This window comes from Centruroides sculpturatus, unplaced genomic scaffold, assembly GCF_000671375.1.
Source record: "Centruroides sculpturatus isolate CEXI.00-Female unplaced genomic scaffold, Cexi_2.0 scaffold365, whole genome shotgun sequence".
In the NCBI taxonomy this organism is placed as follows: Eukaryota; Metazoa; Arthropoda; class Arachnida; order Scorpiones; family Buthidae; genus Centruroides; species Centruroides sculpturatus.
In genome coordinates, this window is record NW_019384598.1 from 551,734 (window position 1) to 565,818 (window position 14,085).

The window sequence follows — 14,085 nt, forward strand, 5'->3', positions numbered from 1 at the left end:
ATAAAGATCTGATAAAATAAGTTAAAGCAAATGGCAAAAAAAATTTCCAAATTTACAGGAGTCAATACAGTGAAGGTATTAAGACTGCATAGTAAATAACAAAGCTTGTTACAATTTGATCTCTTACCATACAATATGGTTAAAACTGAAAGTATGTATAAGTACAACTGAAAAAATATTGTTTAAAAATTCCCAGTGAGTGTGGATGAAGTTGATAGCACCTTGTTTTATATAGAGAAGACACATCAAGCCTTTGGTAAAACAATAAAGGATTATCAACATATTAAGAAAAGAACAATGTATTGTCTCCACTCATTTAAGTATTCGTTTTTAAATATTTACTTTGTTTTGTTTGTTTTATTTTCTGTGATAAATTTAGTGTTTTTGTTTTGTTTTTTTCTTTCTTTATTCTTCTTTATTCTTTCATTTGAAAAGAATAATATTAAATATATATATATATAGATAGATATATTCAGGTATATATATTATTATTTGTTAAAAAATAACAAGTTACTTCATGATATCATTAAAGCAGGTACTTCAGAAGTAAGCATTACATTTCTGCTGAATGATTATATACAAACTAAACATTATGATTTCTACAGAGTATGAAAGCACTCTTGCGAACAATTCTATCTTATTATCAAATTTGATTATTATAAGAATTGATGAACTATTTAGTTAAAGAAACTAGTTTTTCAGTAAAATGTTTTTGGCCGTTAAAGTACATTTCATTTGTAGGCTGAAGAGGACCAGAATAATGGCTGGACATACTTCTAATTAATGAATAATTATTTCAGCTTCCTTAACTAAGCAATCTGTTCAATTTGGCCTCTGTTTTATACAAATAGAATACTGTACTTGAATAAATAAATACATGCTCATGAAATCTAATGTAAAGTTTGTATTCCACAATAAGAATAATCATTCAAATTTTACTAAAAAAAAAATTAGAAATTTGCTATTCAAAAATATATCTAAATACAGTACATATCTTATAAAAACATTTAATATGAAACCATTTCATAAGCTTAATTACAATTTGAAACAGAAATAACAAATTACACTGAGTGTTCACTGAATTGCAACCACCTCTTCAAAATGCAGTACAGACCTGGCTGTAGGACGTCGCTGTATTGTAATCATTTAAAACAAGAGTAAATGTATGGTGGTAAAGATTTAACATCCTTCAAAAAGAAATGATTGTAGGTGCTTGAGTATCAGAAGTCTCAATAATCCTGAAAGCAGAACTGGTTAAATGTGTCCATTAAAATGTAATTAAAATCTACAAAGGAGTGGCAAGAAAACAAGACAATGGCCAGCAACAGCAGAATTATAAGGGTGTATGGAAGGTTACACCACGAGGTGAGTGTCATTTAAAAAAAATCACAAAAGCTAAACAAAGTATCAGTGTCCAAAAAATTACAGGATATATACAGCCGTGTATGCTCAACACCCATATCCTACATAACTATACAGTGTAAACCAGCATGTATGGACTTCAACAGGACATACTAGGACTAGCACTAGATCACAATTCAGTGAACACTCATTATGTAATAATTCGAAACCCCTAACATATTCAAGATTTAATTAATCCCATAAACATATAGAAAAAAATACAATTTTTATATCATTTATTATACAGCTAGTACATACAATAAACTACATGTAGTTCCTAGATAAACATGCCAACACTAAAAATCCAGCAACATAAATCAATATACAATTTACTCTTTAATAGTTGTAATTTGACAGAAGTGTCATTGAGGACTTCTCTGTCTCGTTGACATGCTAGAACGCGTCTGCTTCATGCAACCTAGTATATCTGTTTCATACATTTTGTATATTCGACGTAATTAATAAATATCTGGAATTCACGCAGAGAATATACTCAGCAGTTTCCCTCTTTTCCAACTATTCCAACAACAACAAACATCAATTAGAATAAACTACCATATGGTTTATCCAAGGAGAGGTTCACTGCCATAAAGCCTTGAATGAATATAATACTGACATATTGAAGTACTCAAAAATACTCAGTGGCTTGAGTATTTTTTTTAAAATAACTTCATTTGTTGTGGAATAAATGTATCTTTAAATTTGGCAAGTAACTTTCGGAACAAGATAGCGACCATTCTGATTGCACAATAGGCTTATTTAAATTTTCGTATAATGATATTTTATTTTAAATTTTATATAATCAATACAACGAATTTACCTTGACAACTGTTAAAAACTGAACTAAAATCTCATTCATAAGATAAAAATATGCTATGACACGCTGGAATATAAACAGAATATTCAATGATTCATCATAAAATTATAAATAATTCAAGGTAGATCTATTTAAAAAGAAGGTAAAGAGCATTGTTCATATAGGTTAAATGTTAAATACAGTAAACTATGTTAAAATTTTTTAAATGTATTTAATTTATACAAAGTTTTAACTGTATAAATAAATTAAATATACCTCAAGACTGTAGAATAAATTATTTGACAAATATAATGAAATTGGCTAAAATATAGAGTAAATTACTGTACGAAATGTAAACTATAACATGATCCTATGTTTACTATAGGAGAAAGTAAACAAAAAATAATAAATTGATAAATAAATGGCTTTATATTTTTACATCAATGATTAATAATACAATAAAATTACAATCATTTAGGTCTTCTAGCTTATTTAAATATAATTTAACAATATTTATATGTATAAAAGTATATAATAAATCTTCAGAATTAAAATATATAACTATATATAAGTTACAATAAATCATAATTTAGAATTTATTACAGTTTATATATATATTAAATGTAAGAATCAGGATATATACAGCCATATCTAATGGAGATCTATAAACAATATTCTAGTTCACTACAGTGGAAAGTGGCAATTTTGCATGCATCGTCACTGTCAAATCATCTAATTACGATGATTTTGAAAAAATAAACACAATAAATATGATAAAAAAAAGTAGTTGTAATTGTTTTTTATTGTGTAATGAATGAAAAATCTGCAATTATCTCTCATAATTTAATATTACGAATAATATACGAAGATATACTCCTTAAAACATTTGTAATATATACCGTACATATGCAAGTTTTATAATTTCATAAATTATTTCAATAATTTATTTAAAAAACAATAAATAAATACGAAAATTTAATTTATTCTTAATTAAAAACATCACATGTTTTATATTTAAATAAATAGTAATAGATAATTTAATGTCTTTGATTTTAATCAGCTTTAACTCAGCATTAACTCCATTCATTACAATTACAGAAAATAATTTCAAAAATCGATATATTTATTGATTATTAACATTAAATTTCTTCCAAGAATAATTGTATATTTATATTGATTAAATTAAGTAATTATAAAAGCTAATTTTCTATAATAAATTTCATTAAAAATTAATAAGGAAGAAAGGAAAAAGAAAAAACAAAAATACCGAATATTTGTATAAAAATTAAAATATTCTCTCCGAATTTTGAAATTAGATTAATATCAAATTTAAAATTTATATAAAAAAAATTTAACTATCATTTCGGACGGAAATATTTATAATATAAACACTAGGTTAAAAAAACAAGAAATCTAATAGCTTCATAAATCTTATCTCGGTAGCATTAGTGATGTGCTCTATCCGAAAAACACTTCTCGTCTAATTCAACTAACGATACACATTAAGAATTATTAATTATTAACAATCCCAAATCGTAAAATATTATATTAATTCTACACTTACTACGTTAACATTCCTCCGCTGATGTGTAAACACATGGTAATGTTTGGTAAATAAATTAAAAATCACATTTAATATAAAATCTTCCTAACCTTGAATTACAGCAAGTATTGATTGATGTGAAACAGCTACCAAACACCGAACTTCAGGTAAAACGATCTTGTGGATACTTTTGACGAAATGACAAAAAAAAGAAAAATCGCAAGTTATTTAATATTTCATTATGTTTTTTTCTAGCAGTCGTAACTGATTAATAACTCTGTCACAAATTCCAAGATTTATCGCACCATATTAATTAATAATTTGTACAGATTCCGACAGTTTGAAGTACACAAAACATCCGCTAGAAAAACCCCAGGAGTAAAAAATTAATTCGCAGTTTTAATGTTGAATCGAAGTAATGAAATATCAGGAAAAAAGAAAAAAAAAACTTCAAATAATAATTTTTATTCAATTAAACGTGTTAATATTTTTCTACTGTGTATTAAAATTGCCAGTAAGCAGGTAGAAAGTCTCGTACACGAGAAGCAACGAAATCGTTAGACTTGATTAATCATGTACATAAAATTTATTCTGCACAATAATTGTTTAAATATACTTACTAGCAATTACTTTTTTTTTATTATATCCGTATTTAATTATATTAAAGATTTATTTCTTACGTTTGTTTCATTCATTTCTCCTCTATAATATGTAAAACAAACTGTAAACAGTAATTATATGTAATTATGGGGTCATTATGGAATTACAATTTTTAAAATACGTTTAATATTACAAATATGTCCTTGTTTATTTAAGAATAGAAAACATTAAGGTACCAGAGACGGAACATTTCCAAAAATTCCCGAGGTTTTTGGCCCAACCGGATTCTGAGAGCGGTAGGCCAAAACCTTAACCGCTCGGTCATCCGGCTGTCAACACCAAATATTAGTTTTAATGTTGATTACATTGACACTAATTTTATAAAAAATTTCCTAAATTTAAAAAACCCAGATAAAGGAAGAGATATAACACTCCAAATCCATCAAATGACTCGTTAAAAATCATACGAAGCTATTTGAAATGCGAAAATGTTGAAAAATACATTTAACATAAGACAATATACGAACTATAATTTATAAGATTAATTGAATAATCCACCTTAAATATAATTAAAAGAAACACTGAAAGGTTTGTAGGGAGAGATTAAATTGTAATTAAATCCAACTTCGAATTACAATTATATTCAAAACTTTTCCGAGTAATTTTGATGAAGCATTTAATGACCGTTAACAAAAAATATTAAAAAACTTATGAATCCAGAATTTTTCTTATTCAAATTTCAAAAAAATATTCTGTATTATGAATTTTTCTGAGATTACACACAATTTTGAAACATTAAAAGTGCAACAAGGGAAGCATATAACACTTAAAATCCAATAGATTGTCAGAGTTAAGAATATTACGTTTTAAATGTACAAATATAACTGAATAATAGTTAAATTAAATCTTATAATCTTAATAACAAGATCATACTTTAATTAAATGAATTATTTTTCTTCAAAAGTTTAAAAAAATACATTCAATATTAAGAATATTTACGATCACGTATGATTTTGAAACACGAAAAGAGCAGAGAAGCATATGGACACTCAGAATTCAACAGATATTGTTATATAATATAAATATGAACAATTTTTAACATAGAATATAATATAAAAACATCACAAATTTCGAGAACGATCCTAAAAAAGTAAGATTTAATTATAATTAAATTCATTACGTTATAAACCCTTCTCAGAATGATTTTAACTGTGCATTTAATCATCATCAAATGCACAAACAAAAAAACATATAAAAAAAAAACCATGTATCAGAAATCTGTCTGGATCACTCCGGAGTGTGAATTTTAATTAGGAGAATTAATCCTTCAGTTCAAATTTCAATAATATAAATCTCTCTGAAATTATATATGGCTTTGAAACATTAAAAGTGTGCAGAGAGAAGCATATAACACTCAAAATTCAATAAATTGTTCAGGTTCACATTACAATGTTACTTTAAATATAGACATCTTGCAGAATACATTTACGAACTGTAATAACTGAATTGTACCGTAAAATAATTAAAAATCTTAAATTATTCTAAAAGTTCTCCTTGATATTATTAATCAAAACAGCTTATTAAATTCAGCTCCACATTAGCTCTTTTGAAACCATTCTAATCAACTATTTAATAATCATTAAATGTACGGATACAAATCGGGATATTTTAAGTTAGAAAATTATTACTTTTTTTTCCTAATTTATAGATTTCAATAATATATTTACAAGATTACACTTGGCTTTGAAATATTAAAAATATGGAGAGTGAAGTACATAACAGTCAAAATCCAACAGATTGCTAAGGTTAAGAATATTATAGTTTTGTTTTAAATGTACAGATATTACGGAAAACATTAAAGGATAACACTCGAATCAAATCTTAGTATTTAAAAAACATGAAATATTTTCGGATATCTCCTTCGTGTAATTAACATAAACATCCCACAAACTTACATAAAAAAATAAATAAAAGTTAATTATAATTGAATTCGTTTTCAGGTTATAAGCACATTTAACTCATAATAATGAATATAATCAAATATTTAATGATCAATAAATGTACAAATCTATTTTAAAAATATATGAGAAATTTGCCTGAATCATTGTGGAGTGAGAATTTTAAGTAAAAGAATTACTACATTTGTCCAAATTTCGGTATTACGTATGGTTTTGTAACATTAAAAGTGTGGGTAGAGGAGAATTTTAATATATTCAGAATTCTATAGATTATATTACTCTACATCTGAACGAAGCTGTTTAAATGGCAGAGACTATCTAATTAATGTGTGAACAATATTAATTGAATAAATTCTTAAAATACTTACAAAATAAATTGTTTTTATTAATTAAATCAAAGAATTTTCTAAAAAAATCTCATAAAAATTACAGAGATTAAATCATAATTAAATTCATCTCTATGTTACAAATACACTTAAACCCATTTGAATCAAACATCTAATGATCAATATCCATTAAAAAAAATATAAAAATAATTCAGAAATTTGTCTGAATCACTAAGGAGCGAGAATTTCGAGTAAGAAAATTACCCAAATTTTGGTATTACGCACGGCTTCGGAACATCAAAGGTGTGGAGCGAGGAGCATTTTAATTAATGTTCAAAATTCTAGATTGTTCACGTTCATATTATTATAAAGTAGTTTTAAATGGCAGATACTATGTAAATACATTCAGAAACAATAATATTTGAATCAGATCATAAGATATTTATCAATTAAATCATGAAAACCTAAAAAAATTACAGTAAATCATAATTAAATCCGTATCTACAAACCGCAATAATATACAAATCTATAAAAAAATCAGAAATTCAAATCACCACGAAGCGAGAATTTCAACTAAGAAAATTACCCAAATTTCGGTATTGCGCACGGCTTCGTAACAAAGAGAGAAGCATTTTAACGTCCAAAATTCGACAGATCGTTCATTACCGACGTTATAATACCGTTTTAAGCGCTGAATACTACGTAAATACATATAGGAACAATAATACTTGAATCAAACCTTAATTAAATAATGGAAATCTGTAAAATTAGTGAGTAAATCATATTTAAATCTCTTTTAATCACACAATTATGATTAAAAGTATAAACTGAAGAAAAATATACAAAAAATAATAAAAAAAAAAATGCCAGAAAACCTTCACCATTGATAAAAGTGTATAAACATGTGATAATTCTTATTAGATATATAAAATTAATGGAATTAAATGATGAAAAATACAATGTAAATTTGAAAAAAATGTTACTTAATTGGAACCATGTTTAACTGTATCTATTGATTAAGCAGTTATTGGTTATTACGAGCGAATAACGCTCCATCACGATAAATAAACCGTAAAACCGCTTATAAAATGCCACTATGGAGTATAATATAAGTGATTTATATTATAAAATTTCTTTTACCTTTCAGTAAAATATACAAATATATAAAACCCATTTACCTTTAATTAATGAGTTTATTCCTTAAAAATGACGTTTTAAGTCGTTATATACGTTATAATTAATCGATAATTCCTTATAAAACGTTATCTTCCTTTCGATACTGTAAAACAATTTTCACCAAACGACCAAACTGGCTACGGCGGCCATCTTGGGATTGGTTTAGAGACGATTTTTTTTTTTTTTTTTTTTTTCTTACCTTGAAAATTTAAAATCTGTTTCTTAAAACATTTTCCCTGTGCTTGCTTTCCATAGAATTTAATGATTTCGAGTTTAAAGACGATTTTTTTTTTTTTTGGTTTTGGTTTTGTTTTTGTTTTGCTTGTTTTGTTAGTTTTCTTTTTCCATTTTCATTTTCTTTCTCATTGTAAAAAATCCTTACTTCTTAAACTGTCCTATTTCCATACACTTTCTCAAGATTTTCGTGTTAAAAACCAGTTCAGTTTCTTCCCTCTTTCTCTCTTGTTTTTCTGATGCCGATTAAATTTCTCTTTTAACATTTAAATTCATTCAGTTTTTTCGAATTGCGTGTTGTTATTTTTTTTATAAAAGTAATTCTACATGTCATAAAGGTTCATACAAAATTATCTCTAATTTATCANTATTAATCTGTGGTTAAATTGTGATTGCGTTATTAACGTGCGGGCCGATAGATAGTACGAGTTGCGGGCCGCCATTTTGGATTATGTAATATAGGCTAACGGTGACGTGTTATGGCTTTGTAAATGGCGTATGGCATCGAATCAGTTTTAATAAAAGTAGAATGGAAAATGTTATAAATATTGATTAGATTGCCACATCTGAATTGATTTATTTTACAAAACAATGCTCCGATATTTCTTTCTTTCTTCTTCAATACAAGTTGATCCCCCCATAACACTGTTGATAATTCCGTTTTATATGAATTCCATGTTGTACGAGTCACTTAGATTTTACAAATACGTGTGCCGGGCTGTGAATGGCTCATGTATTTGTAAAATCTAACTGACTCGTACAACATGGAATTCATATAAGACCTGTTCGTCATGCTCCTGCTTCAAGAAATCGTCGTCATTCGCGAGTGGGTTTCGAATATGGATTTCTAGTGCAGGCGCATCGTGGTTTGTGCTCGCTTGTTGTGGAATTACGTAAAGAATGATCACATTATCGAATTAACAATAGTGGTTCCTTCCATATTATTTTTCAGTTGTTTCAACAAGCTTCCCACTTCGTTTCATTCCTCCTCTAAACGGTGTTATAAGGTATTTAATTAGAGAGATGGCGACTCGATTCTGATTAGAATCGTGTCTTCAATGATCTTGCAATAAGTTATTTGTCCCCATTTCTCATCGTATTTTACATGGAAGAATTTCTCTTACGAAGAAAAAATAATAAAAATTGCGAAGATTATGGCCGTGAACGTTGAGACAAGAAACACTAGAATGATCGAAAGACGTAATAATTTCCTGCTTTTGTAAGTAGATATTAAGATATTAAAGAGAAAGTAATTGTATTCAATAATGAACAAGAGAGAGAGCCTCTCATATATCCAAAACTTGTTGTATAGCTATACGTTTTTGAAGGAAGAGGGTATTAGCTGGTACGCAACAACTCGGCTCATATGACAACATACAAAATGTTTGTTGTATGGGCATTCACCATAAGTGGCCTCAATGTAATATATGTAAAAAAAAAACGTTGTTTGCTAAAGGTTAAAATGGCCACCCAGGCTTATGTGTTTTCGTCTTAAAGAACAATCTATGACACGCGACGTTGAAAGGAGAGTCAAGTGGACCGGGTATAATCAAGGTAATAGTCGTAGCGTTAGCTCTAATCTCTTCACAAAGTACAAATTTTTTATCCTTGTCCGAAACGAGGAGTTTTAAATCGTTGCCAGTGAGAAACTGTGCAAGTGTTCTACCACGTTCTACCCAAACTTTCTCTGGATTCCAAAAACTTGTTAGGAGGAAGACACCTATCACAGTCAAAAATCATGGTGCCATCTTAACTCCTGAGGAAGCAAGAGACAACACTACAGCAAATGCCCAAATGGCTGGGTGGTTAGAGTGGATGCCTACCGTCTGGGAACCCGCTATTGAATCCTGCCGGGTAAAAAACCCCAAGCTGAGGCTTTGACCACTTTGTCCATCTGGCTGTTCTGCTTTTGTTGACTATTTCCTCAAAAAATTTTGCAGAGGGTCTTGAAATTAGTTATCCTATAGATGTTTGCTTCATTTTCTTAAAATATAAGCCCATCAATAGCAGAATGGCTAATACTACGAAACAAGCAACGGGTTCGCGCCTGACAAAGGGAATAGAAGAATCGAGTTTTCAGGGTTTCCTTCAACTAGATAGGAATCAGTTTCTTATTGAAACTCTTTTCGGGAGGTATCACCTCTTGACAGATCTCGTACGTGTTTCGTTGCTGTATTCCATCAAACTTAAATTAAACCTTCCAATATTTGCCCTTTTATTCCCGAGACGCAAAGGCAATCAGTTTTCCATGCCATGCATGACCTTTCGCACCCAGGAAGTAAAGCCACGGTGAAGCTAATAACCGATCGGTTCGTATGGCCGGGCATGGAGGCTGACTGTCGCAAGTGGACAACTACGTTCATTCCTTGCCAACGCGTCATAATTACTAGACATACTAAAAGTCCAATTACAAGCATCCCCGTGGAAAACAAACGTTTCTATCACATCCACATCGACCTTATTGGTCCGCTCCCTCCTTCCGGAAATCATTGCTATTGTCTCACTATGATCGACAGGTATACTCGTTGGGTTGAAGCAGAACCACTGCAGAATATAGAGGCCGACACTGTGGCTAAAACCTTATACCGAACGTGGATAGCTCGGTTCGGCGTTCCAGGGGTCATTACTACCGACCAAGGACGCCAATTTAAATCACGTTTGTTTCGGTCTTTGGCTATTCTAATGGGTTCCAAGCAAATACATACATGCTCTTTTCATCCCCAGGCTAATGGTATGATCGAGGGATGGCATTGGATATTAAAGTGTGTCCTGAAAACCTACTTAACAGAATGATGGACGGAGATACCCTACCGTACTACTTGGGTTAAGGAAAACGTTCAAGCCTGACCTACAAGCAACGTCCAGTGAATAAAGTGTCAATAAGGAGGGTGCTGTAAATGTCATGGCGGCGTTATATGGTAGAAGGCAAATGTCGCTACCAATATCGATTAAGTAGTGACGACGTGAGGTTGGATCGTAAACGAAAAGGCGGCTTGTGTTGTTAATTTGGAAATCACATAGCGCCACGTGTGATTTCCGAACTAGTTTCTCTGATCTCGGAATTTGCAAGGGGCCTTACATTTATTCGCTTGATCACCGAACTTCGCGTGATACCAGCATAGGTCTTTTGCCTGGGGTCGAACAGGTGTCTGCGAACGCCGACGATTCCGGGGGTGTCTATAATCGCGTGATTGTCTGTTGCTGGGCCTTGCTAGGCGATTAACTTGCTCTGTTAAAATCGATTTCGTTTGGCATTTTAAGACAACCAGGGGATACCTACTCAGCAGAACAGCAAAAAATATGGAACAGAAAACTCCACTTACCCGTGTTAGATGACTTATTCTGGCAAGAGGTTGCCGACACACAAATGTGGGGACAATTTCGCCGGTTAGGAGTGGCGAGAGATTCACCTATCCAAGAAGCGTCGTCTATCGTAGTCGCGGAATTTATTCCGTATTATCCACTGAGGGAACACAATGCAGTACTAGTAAAGATCTTGTTCTTTCTTTGGTGTTCTTTGGTCCACAAAAACTGTCTTTATCAGAAGGCTGTAAACGTGAATTAGTTAAGTCCACGACCACGTTTTAAACTAAAACAACATTTATTTACAACAATCCTCGAGTACACTTGAAAGAGAGCTACACGTGCTCATGGCAGCGATCACCCGACAAGAAGAAGAAGCAACAATACCCAGAATCCACTCTGGGAAAAACCTAGTCCCCGTTTTTCTATCCGAGATTCACGGGAAACTCGTAGAGGAGTGGCGCCATCTCACCAGTCCGTGATTTGTCGCCGCAGCTTTATGCTATGGGCATATATGAACATGTTTCACATGTTCCAGTTAACGCCCATCTTGGGATTAACTGGAACACGTGGGGGTTTACTGGATATATATGAAATGTTATGTTAAATGGCTCCATAAGTAGAAAAATCAAAAGCAAATGCATAACTTTTAGCAAGTTCGTCCTAGTAAAATAGACAAGACAGCTTTAAAAGAATGTCAAGTTTGCTTACATTGTTTTAAAGCTTACATTTACCCCTTTTTCATATGAAAATTAAGATTTTTTTTCTCTTCAGCCATTTGAAAGTGAAATCCTCGTCCAAATGTGCAGTCACTATATTTGCAAAACACTGTATATTGTTTTTAGTTTTTCCGGAAACCTCTGTTAGGATAAAGTCATCTACATTACATTCTTTATCGAATAGGCTTGCTGCATCTTCATCGTAATTGTCAACGTCGAGGAGATTCAAAGAGGAATCATTTTTGCAGGGATTTTGGCAGTTCACTTGACTCTCATTCTAGAGCAATTCTAATGCCAAGCATTCCTATCCTTTATTTACATTTGCACATTAGACTTAGCTTTCTTCTTAGCACCAGCTCGAGCTTCTTCTTCAAGTTTTGTCTTTATCAGTGTCCGCGAAAACTCTGAGCGATCAAGAGAAAAAAAGAAAACAAGGCATAGAGCATAGCCTTTACAAATGTCATATAGGGTTGTATTATAGCAAATTATAGTATGCTACATCCACACACCTTTCTTCTGTTTCTTTGGTCTTTTCTGGATCCATCTTTTTGCTAGGGACAAATCTTTTCAGGTGTTATTGTGGTTCCTGATGTGCTAGACCGATCTCTTGTTGAAAGACCTTCCATTTGTGCTGCGACAGGCACAAAGGTGGAGTTAATTAACTGAACCGATCCACTTATACCCAACTACTCCTGGCTCAGTTAACCCCACTATAACTTCCTCAGAGAAACGTGTGCCACAAACATTGGTGCGTTTAACACATATTCAGTCATCGAAGCTTATTTGTGTGACTTGGGCCTTCTAGAGGAAATCAATGACACTGAACAAGTAATGATGGTAAGTAAGCAGAAGTAATGGAAAGCAAGGGGCTAATTAATCTTTCTACCCAGTTAACCCTGCTCTCTCCTGTACTTTACATTAAAGTTACAATCCTATTGCCTTTCTTATTTTACTTTTAGTTCAAATTATTTCATATAAAACGGAATTATCAACAGTGTTATAGGGGGGGTCGACTGTAATACTTCTATGCAGTTCCGTAACTAGGGCGGTGTCAGGGGTGCCCAGGCACAGGGAGCAGATCCTGAGGGCGCAGAAATGACCTGCACCAAGTTTTCGGTCATACTGTTGGGGCGTAGTTACAGAAGCTCGCACCGGGCGTATAAAAAGGCTAGTTATGGCGCTGCTTCTATGCATATTTTGAAGTAATTCTGTAAGTTTTTTAATGTTTTATTGTCGGGATTTTATTGTAATTTATCTATTTTATTTATTGTAATATACATTTTTTATAACATCGTGGTAGTAACACTACTGAAGTGGAGCCAATTAACCCGAAACACGTATGTTATGTGTACAGGAAAAACTACTACAGGTAATAAAGTAAAGATTTTTCTGATTATGAACTCTTCCTTGGGTTTATTACCAATACACCGGTTACCATCCTATTAATCCAAATGTTAGGGAGGAAACTTGCCGATCTGGAGATCCGAAATAGAATTCAGACGAGTTAAAAAAAAGATTATTGTGGATTCAGCCGCCCGTTATGGGCCTGGCCGAATCCACAATAATCTTGCTAAAAAGGCCTTCTCATTTCTCATATGGTGGAAAGCGTTTTAAAAAAAAAAACCGCTACGTTGTCCTCGAGTTTCGGGCCACGCGATAAAGACCGCTCTTGCTTTCGCTTTGCAAAGTGTAATAAATTTATCTATCATATTTATTTTAATACAAAGTCGATGTTTACAAGAAATCTACCGTGTTTTTGTAAAATAAAAGTGAGCCTCACTAATAAAAATGTTTAAAATTTGAATATTTTTATCGCCATAAAGAGACCGGGTTCGAATTCCGAGCCCATATACCGAAGTCCCTTATTAAAATTTTCACAAATAATTGCCTTCAAAATCGTGATTTTTTTGTTTTTTTTTTTTAAGTTCTCCGACCGATTGTGGGTTAAATTCTCTACAATAAACAAATCGAGGTCGTCCATAAGCGCCGTGTTACGTATTACAAAACACAACGACCTAATTAAGAAACG

At 31.4% G+C, this 14,085-nt stretch overlaps 1 protein-coding gene across 7 annotated transcripts in view; it reads right to left on the minus strand.

The window, feature by feature from the left end:
• The window catches only part of LOC111624929 (rho GTPase-activating protein 190-like), a 134,394-nt gene extending 122,893 nt beyond the window's left edge, over nucleotides 1-11,501 (minus strand). For 6 of the 7 annotated variants that reach the window (XM_023367918.1, XM_023367917.1, XM_023367916.1 and 3 more), the window contains exon 1: nucleotides 7,803-7,958. The gene's annotated coding sequence lies outside the window, so the exon portion shown is untranslated. Of the gene's footprint in view, nucleotides 1-7,802; nucleotides 7,959-11,357 lie in introns of those variants that run through there. The other variant, XM_023367915.1, reaches the window with a different exon arrangement.
• Between the last annotated feature and the right edge of the window lie 2,584 nt (nucleotides 11,502-14,085).